A 7,307-nucleotide genomic window follows, 5' to 3' on the forward strand; every position below is an offset into this window, starting at 1 on the left:
TCAATTGTCATCACTTGTCAACTTCAACTTGTCTAATAACCTAACTCTCTAGTCATGTCTTTATGTCTAGACCTTAGAACATTGTATTGATTACACGTCTACGACTCCTACTCTCTCATGGCAGACTGTGACATTTGCTGTTACAGATGACTAGTGATTCTAGTGACTTGATAACTTATATTATTTTTTTCAGACATTATTAGAAAATTAAACTTTATGTAATCTGAACACCGATTATTACCGTTAAACTTAGAAGACACATACTCAAAGCTTAATAGTCTAATCTAACGTGATTCTGGCAAATCTGTGTTTTATCTTCCACAGAAGCCACAGTAGGAAGAATAGAATAGAATAGAAATCATAAGTTTTGTCACAAATTAAATTACAACGAATATGTCGATCCATCTTCTATGTCGATCGATACCTGAGACAAAGAATGCATCCTTCTATCTTATCTTTTTCATACCCGTAAATGATAAAGGTATTATGTAACCTAAATATAAATTTTTTGACATTATTTTTTGTTTTTATTTTATCTATGATTTAGCATTGAAAATTACATACATCTTCAAACATAACCCGTCTACAACAACACTTATTTTTGTATCGCGATTTTTATATTATTCTGTTCCATCCGTACAAAGGGTTGCAAGATGGCAATAGAATACAATAATTGTATTACGATAAATTTTATGTACGATATATTTGGTAGGTCTGAGAATCAGTCGTCATCTATTTTTTGGCAATACTACGTTTGCTGGGTCAGTTAGTACTTTATACAAATATATCACTGACCCAACCACTGATCTCTATGAATATAATATTCATTGAGTTCAGTGGACCCGACAAACTCTGTTCTGTCAATAGCAAAAAAATGGATTGTACTCCAATGATATTATAGTATTAAAAGAGGTAGATATGTCACTAGCGCGCCGGAAATCAATCGCCTAAATTGAGTCAATTGGTTCCTTTTGTCGTAGTCGCTCTCTCAATACGAAAACGGTACACACGCGTTTGTTGTTGACAGAATTGCTTACAATTTCATATAGGTACAAAATTAAAATGCCGTCTTGTGTTATGGGAAGATGCACTAATTACGAAAGTAAAAAAGAAATCATAGAATTACATACCACATCATGAATTATAACATTTTATTTGATTTCATTATTTATCTAACAAAATAAATATGTTGCCATGACAACGCCGATCGCCGCCAAGCCGATCATAGATTAACGTACAGAAATGACAAAATATGCTGTCTGTTGCGGGATGATCGAGGTAGAATATTTTAGGAAATGATGCAAAAAGTCATTGTTGCAGTGAATGTAATAATTTTTAATAAACAAGTGCGTATATAGGTATCTGAACTATCAAACTACTAAAACAAGGTATAGGGTAGGTACCGGATGTTACGTACGAGTTTTTTCAGTATATCCCTTGCTAACGGCAGAAAAATCAATGGATCATTTTCTTCTCCTCCCATTACCTTATTGTAATAAACCCTCAACAAAAAGACATTCATAAATAATAATTGTAATCTTAAAACTTTTTGGGAGCCGTTGTTAGTAAAATTGTAAAAATGGGACCCTTACTGTAGATACCTTTCGGTTTTGTTTTGGTGTCTGTATGTTTTTTTTATTATTTTACATATAAATAATTAATATCATCAATATACAAGGCGAAACTAAATGGGTATACTATGCTTTGAACCAGACATTCCTTAGGTCATCTCTAATGGCTATGTGAAGTCAGAAATGAATTAGGATTATAATTTAATACAATATTTAAAGTGCTAAGTTTTCGCAAAAACTATGATTCCCTCAACCCTAATCAGCTGTTTTTTTGAACTCTCTTTGACCTTAAACAGATGAAAAACGTAGATGTGACATAATATCAGATAATAGTAAAATGCCTACGATTCATTGCAGTTGTGAAGCAATTTGTGTTCTCATTTTGCCATGAAGACAAAGTTATTTTGTATGTGCATTTGCTTTAGCTGACATTGAAAATACTTCTAAATTTGTATTTACTGTAGTTATGTATTACCCAATAAAGATTTTTTTAATTCTAATCTTATTATGAAACTATGTTATGTTATTATTTACTCTGACTTCCGCGAGTGTTACAAATTTAAATGATAAAAACTAGTGTAATTGTAACTGTGTTTTTACATTTTGTGTTTTTTTAAATATGTTAGGTTGAAAAGATCGGCCTGTCTGCGTTAATACTCTTTGAATTGTGCTTTGAAACACGATATTTTCTGCTCTGTGTGTGTGTAAATGTCTATTCTAAAGACATATACACATACTTCAATGTAGAATTATTTGAAGTTTTCTTCAAGTTACATTGAAAATAATTCCAAATTTGTAATCGTAGATTATGGGTACCACAACGGCACCTTTTTCTGCCATGAAGCAAAAATATGTAAGCATTATTATGGTTTGGTCTGAATGGCACTGTAGCTGTTCTTATTATTGGGCAAATGAGTCTTGACATTTTAATTCAAAAATGTTTTATCCAATAAAGATAATTCTAATAGACTCCTATTAAGAAATTGTTCTTCACGTATTTTTTTTGTCAAATATGGATATCTTTGACCATCCTCGTATTAATAATATGTACTCCATTCCCGGACCGGGTTTTGTACCCGGCCTGGGTATGGAATGGGGCAGTTATTGAGTTTTTCGTAGGAAATTTCTCACTAGCAGCCCATAGTTCAGAAATGTAGATGCTCGCCCCCTATTACGTGGGAATTAAACATAGTGAAACGTGGGTGGAAAAAATATTTTACCAGTGGGAGGCTCCTTTGCACAGGAAGCCGGCTAGATTATGGGTACCACAACGGCATCTATTTCTGCCGTGAAGCAGTAATGTGTAAACACCACTGTGTTTCGGTCTCAAGGGCGCCGTAGCTAGTGAAATTACTGGGCAAATGAGACTTAACATCTTATGCCTCAGGGTGACGAGCGCAATTGTGGTGTTGCTCAGAATTGTTGGGTTTTTCAAGAATCCTGAGTGGCACTGCATTGTAATGGGTAGGGCGTATCAATTACCATCAGTTGAACGTCCTGCTCGTCTCGTCCCTTATTTTCATAAAAAAATACACCTCTAACCCTTCAGGAATACAGACGTGAAACTGTGTAATGTTATGTAATTTCTTATTTTGTTTATTTGTTTCAATTACAGGAAGTAAACAATGAATGAATAATAACATAGACACAAGCCACATTTCATGTAGTGTGCATACTCCTTAATCATAGATTATTGTTTATGTTTAAGTCCATAGGTAGGTGACCTCATTCTGTTTATAAATAAAGACCCCGCCTAAAACTGGCAGTCTCTTTAAATTTAGGATTGTCTAAGAAAAGAAATTGAAAAATAATATTTTTATTTCGTAGGGAAGTCTACTATTGCATATGACCCAAATAACGTACCATTAAAGGGATGTTATACCCTTTCTGGTTCACGTTGTATATTATAATCAATATTAAATTATATTTTTATAAAATCAATGACACATTACCTACTACCTAATTTCAATGCAGTTTTACTATTTTATAGCTTTTACTACATGAACTCATGAATGAATCGTAATTTAGGCATAAATCACGGTGTACGGTAAAAAATGATATCTGATGAATTAACTGTATTTTCTCTATACAAATACTAAGCAATTAGCAAATTAGAGTTATCTCTTTTTCGCTTGCGATAATTGCATTTACTATCTTTCTTTGACGTGTAATTGTAATGTAGTGTGCTATTGCAATGTTAATTTATTCATGTGTGCGTTAGTGTATCATTTTCAAACACCGAATGTTGTCTACACTACGTAACGTATCTATACTTTTAAATATCATTGTTGTACTCCGGGGGGTGCCGGCAGAAGTGAAAAATTTAACAATAACGTTATTCATTTTGAATATCTTAGTATGGTTAGAGAATAATTTCGCACAAATTGATTTAATTATCAGTATAAAACTACTAGCATTTATGTGGTTATCGTACACAAAAATGACAATTTATATGACAGACAGACAGAGGCGGTAGAGGACTTTGTTTTATAATATGTAGTGATTATTTTATTATATTTAAGGAGTAGTGAAAATTTGATGATTCACAATTTCATTAAATTTAGCGTCGTCTGTTTAGATTGATAAAACTATAGTCGGACGAGAAGTTTGAAAAGTTTCTTGTCAGCCAACAAGCGAAAAAATGCAAATAGAAGATGAACACATTAATTTTCAGGTTACGGAGAAATGTGAGTCAGACGAGCTAAGGTCAGAATTTGAAAACAGGTGATTGAATTGCACTCAGTGACATTGTTGCAGAGGCTCTAGAACCTATTGATAGGCAACTAAGCAATTTTGGGAAAAGAACGGCAGATACTTACACTGTAAGCAAAGTTCAAGCCGATTTGCGAAACATTAGGGATCGGAATAGAGACTAGAGGGATTGTACTAGATGCAACAGTCCAAACCATACAGCCCGTAATCTGAAATGCCCTACAAGAGCTAAATCATGTTAGTTTTCTAATTACAGCACTAAAGCGCATTTTGCTACATAATGGTCAACGTTTAATGTTCCAACTACAGCATGATGCGTGCAATCGATACCAACTCAGTGGCAGAAAATGAAGTGTTTGACCTTAAGTTTCCATCGACCGAAATTTTATTTATATATTATCGTTGATAATATCTTAGTTTATTGGAAATAATAAATGTTAATTCAGAGGGTGTTAAATAAAATAAAAATAAGTATGGGTGAAGGTACACACATTGACAGTTTTTTATATTCTACAATATGTGAATAAAATTTAATTTTAGATTTCGAAATAAACAAATTTATTTTACAGAAATATACGTTTGTCAATATTACAATAGCTTGATCGAATCATTTAATGAAGCAGGTAATCAAAGTTTTTCGTGAAAAAAATATATTAAAGATAAACCGAAGTAAAAGCCTTTGAAACCCTTAAAGGGTCACTGATGAATAAACCAACATAAGAGTACTGTAATCCATATGATAAGACTATAGTGATATTGCAGATGCAAGCCCAGTAGGCTGGGGTGCAGTGCTGTGCAAACCAATAAAGATGGACCAAGGATTAATACATGAACATGAACGTCGCTATCGTCAACCAGAGAAAGAAGCACTGATAATAATTAGTATGGACATTTTGATGGATAACCGTTTGAGCTAATAACAGACCACACACCATTAGAAGCTATATTTTTACCAAGATCCAACTCTTGTGCCTGAATTGAAAGGTGGGTGTTAAAGTTACATATAATTTCAGGGTTAATTATAGCCCGGGTAAAACCAAAATATAGCTGATCCACTTTCAAGATAAAAGGAAATAAGCCATAAATCCTAAGAATGTACTCATAATATGTCGAAGCAATTGCTGAAAGCGCTGGGCCAGTAGCTTTATCATTATTAGAGATCACGAAAATATCGAGCGTGAATCCAGATATCCAAAAGGCCAAAGAGAGCCTATATATCAACAAATGGGACGAATCAATGAAAGCTTATAAAATTAACTAGAATGAGCTATGTTTTCATAGATAGATACTTTTGAGATAGAAAAATTCCGTGATAAGCTGCAATGATACATAATTTGGTGTACCATTCTGATGACCTAGAAATCAGAAATACAGACAAAGAACAATATGAGGAAGAAATGAGAGTATGCGGACAAACACAGAAGAGCTACAAACACGAGATTGGAAGTTGGAGACAAGGCGTACGTAAAAAATATGATCAAAACTGACAAGGTGAGTTTAAATTACGAACCGGAACCACATACTGTCTGTCGAGGCAAGTAAGGGCGGTAACATAAGTCTGAGAAACGATGAAACTGGTCAACGGATCGAAAAGAACATATTATTACATCTTATAAGAATTGTAGGACAGTAAAAGATTAATTGCTCCCAGTAAGAGAAAGCTAAGGACTCTGATTCAGTGGACCACCAATGTGGTGAACATCCAGCTTAGACAAAATTTATTTATTAGGTGTGGTTATTGAGATTAGGTACTTGAATAAAGAAGATTTGAAAACGGTTGTTCCATGTATTGTTTTATTTATCAAAACAAGGGACAGATATAGTACCTATACATAAAAATAAATAAATAAAATAAGCCTTTATTATTAATACTAACTTAATTTTTTTATGGATATCGTATCCAAGGTTCTCGAGGGTGCAGAGAACGAATTTGGGATCATTTTTGAAATCCAAGATGGCCGCCATGCAAAATTATGATTTCAACAATATGGATATCGTATCCGAAGTTCTCCAGGGTGCAGAGAACGAATTTGGAATCATTTTTGAAATCCAAGATGGCCGCCATGCACACTTATGATTTCAACAATATGGATATCGTATCCGAAGTTATCGAGGGTGCAGAGAACGAATTTGGAATCATTTTTGAAATCCAAGATGGCCGCCATGCACACTATGATTTAAACAATATGGATATCGTATCCGAGGTTCACGAGCGTGCAAAGAATGAATTTGGGATCATTTTTTAAATCCAAGATGGCTGCGGTGAACAATTCTTTTGGTGCTATACGTATGCGTGGTGGTTATAATGATATCCCTAATGCCAAACAACTTATAGGCATCTTTCGGAAATCGTTGTGCCACATGGAACTAAAATTGTTGAAATCATAAAAACAACAACAAATAAAATACAAAAATTATGTTAGACTGTTAGCACCTTAATTGTCACTGTTGTCTATAACTTATACAAAAACCAATTAATCGAATCATGAAACAATATATATTAAATTATTATATACCACGCAATTATATAAGGCTTTGCATTTTTTAATTACGAGTTTAACTAACTATTATAATAAAATAACAATGACATTAACTTAAATAGCGCCATCTAAACAACTTAAAGTGCAGTTATGGAACAACATTATTGTAAATTTGACAATAGTTGAAATTAATTTTGAGTTATAGTTTATAATTTTGTAATTTGTATAATTTTCATCACTCACATTGGAGAGTCATATTCAATATTACTTTATTATTTCTTATAAAAGCGTATCAAGTAATTTAAGAACGTCCGTACTTTAATGTTGCAATAACTAAAAACATATTATTATATTTGTTAATTAAATAATTTCGGTTTATATCGGGATTTTACTTATCTTCCTTGATTTCAATAAAATAATTAAAATATTTTCATATTTTTTTGGATGTTAAAATACACAATACACGAAACAAATTATTTTATTGCAGAATAATTCTGAGAGTACAGACTCCCTTTAACGACCTATTACACGCTTAAAGCTGGTT

The sequence above is a fragment of the Leptidea sinapis genome, chromosome 14 (genome assembly GCF_905404315.1).
Source record: "Leptidea sinapis chromosome 14, ilLepSina1.1, whole genome shotgun sequence".
NCBI lineage: Eukaryota > Metazoa > Arthropoda > Insecta > Lepidoptera > Pieridae > Leptidea > Leptidea sinapis.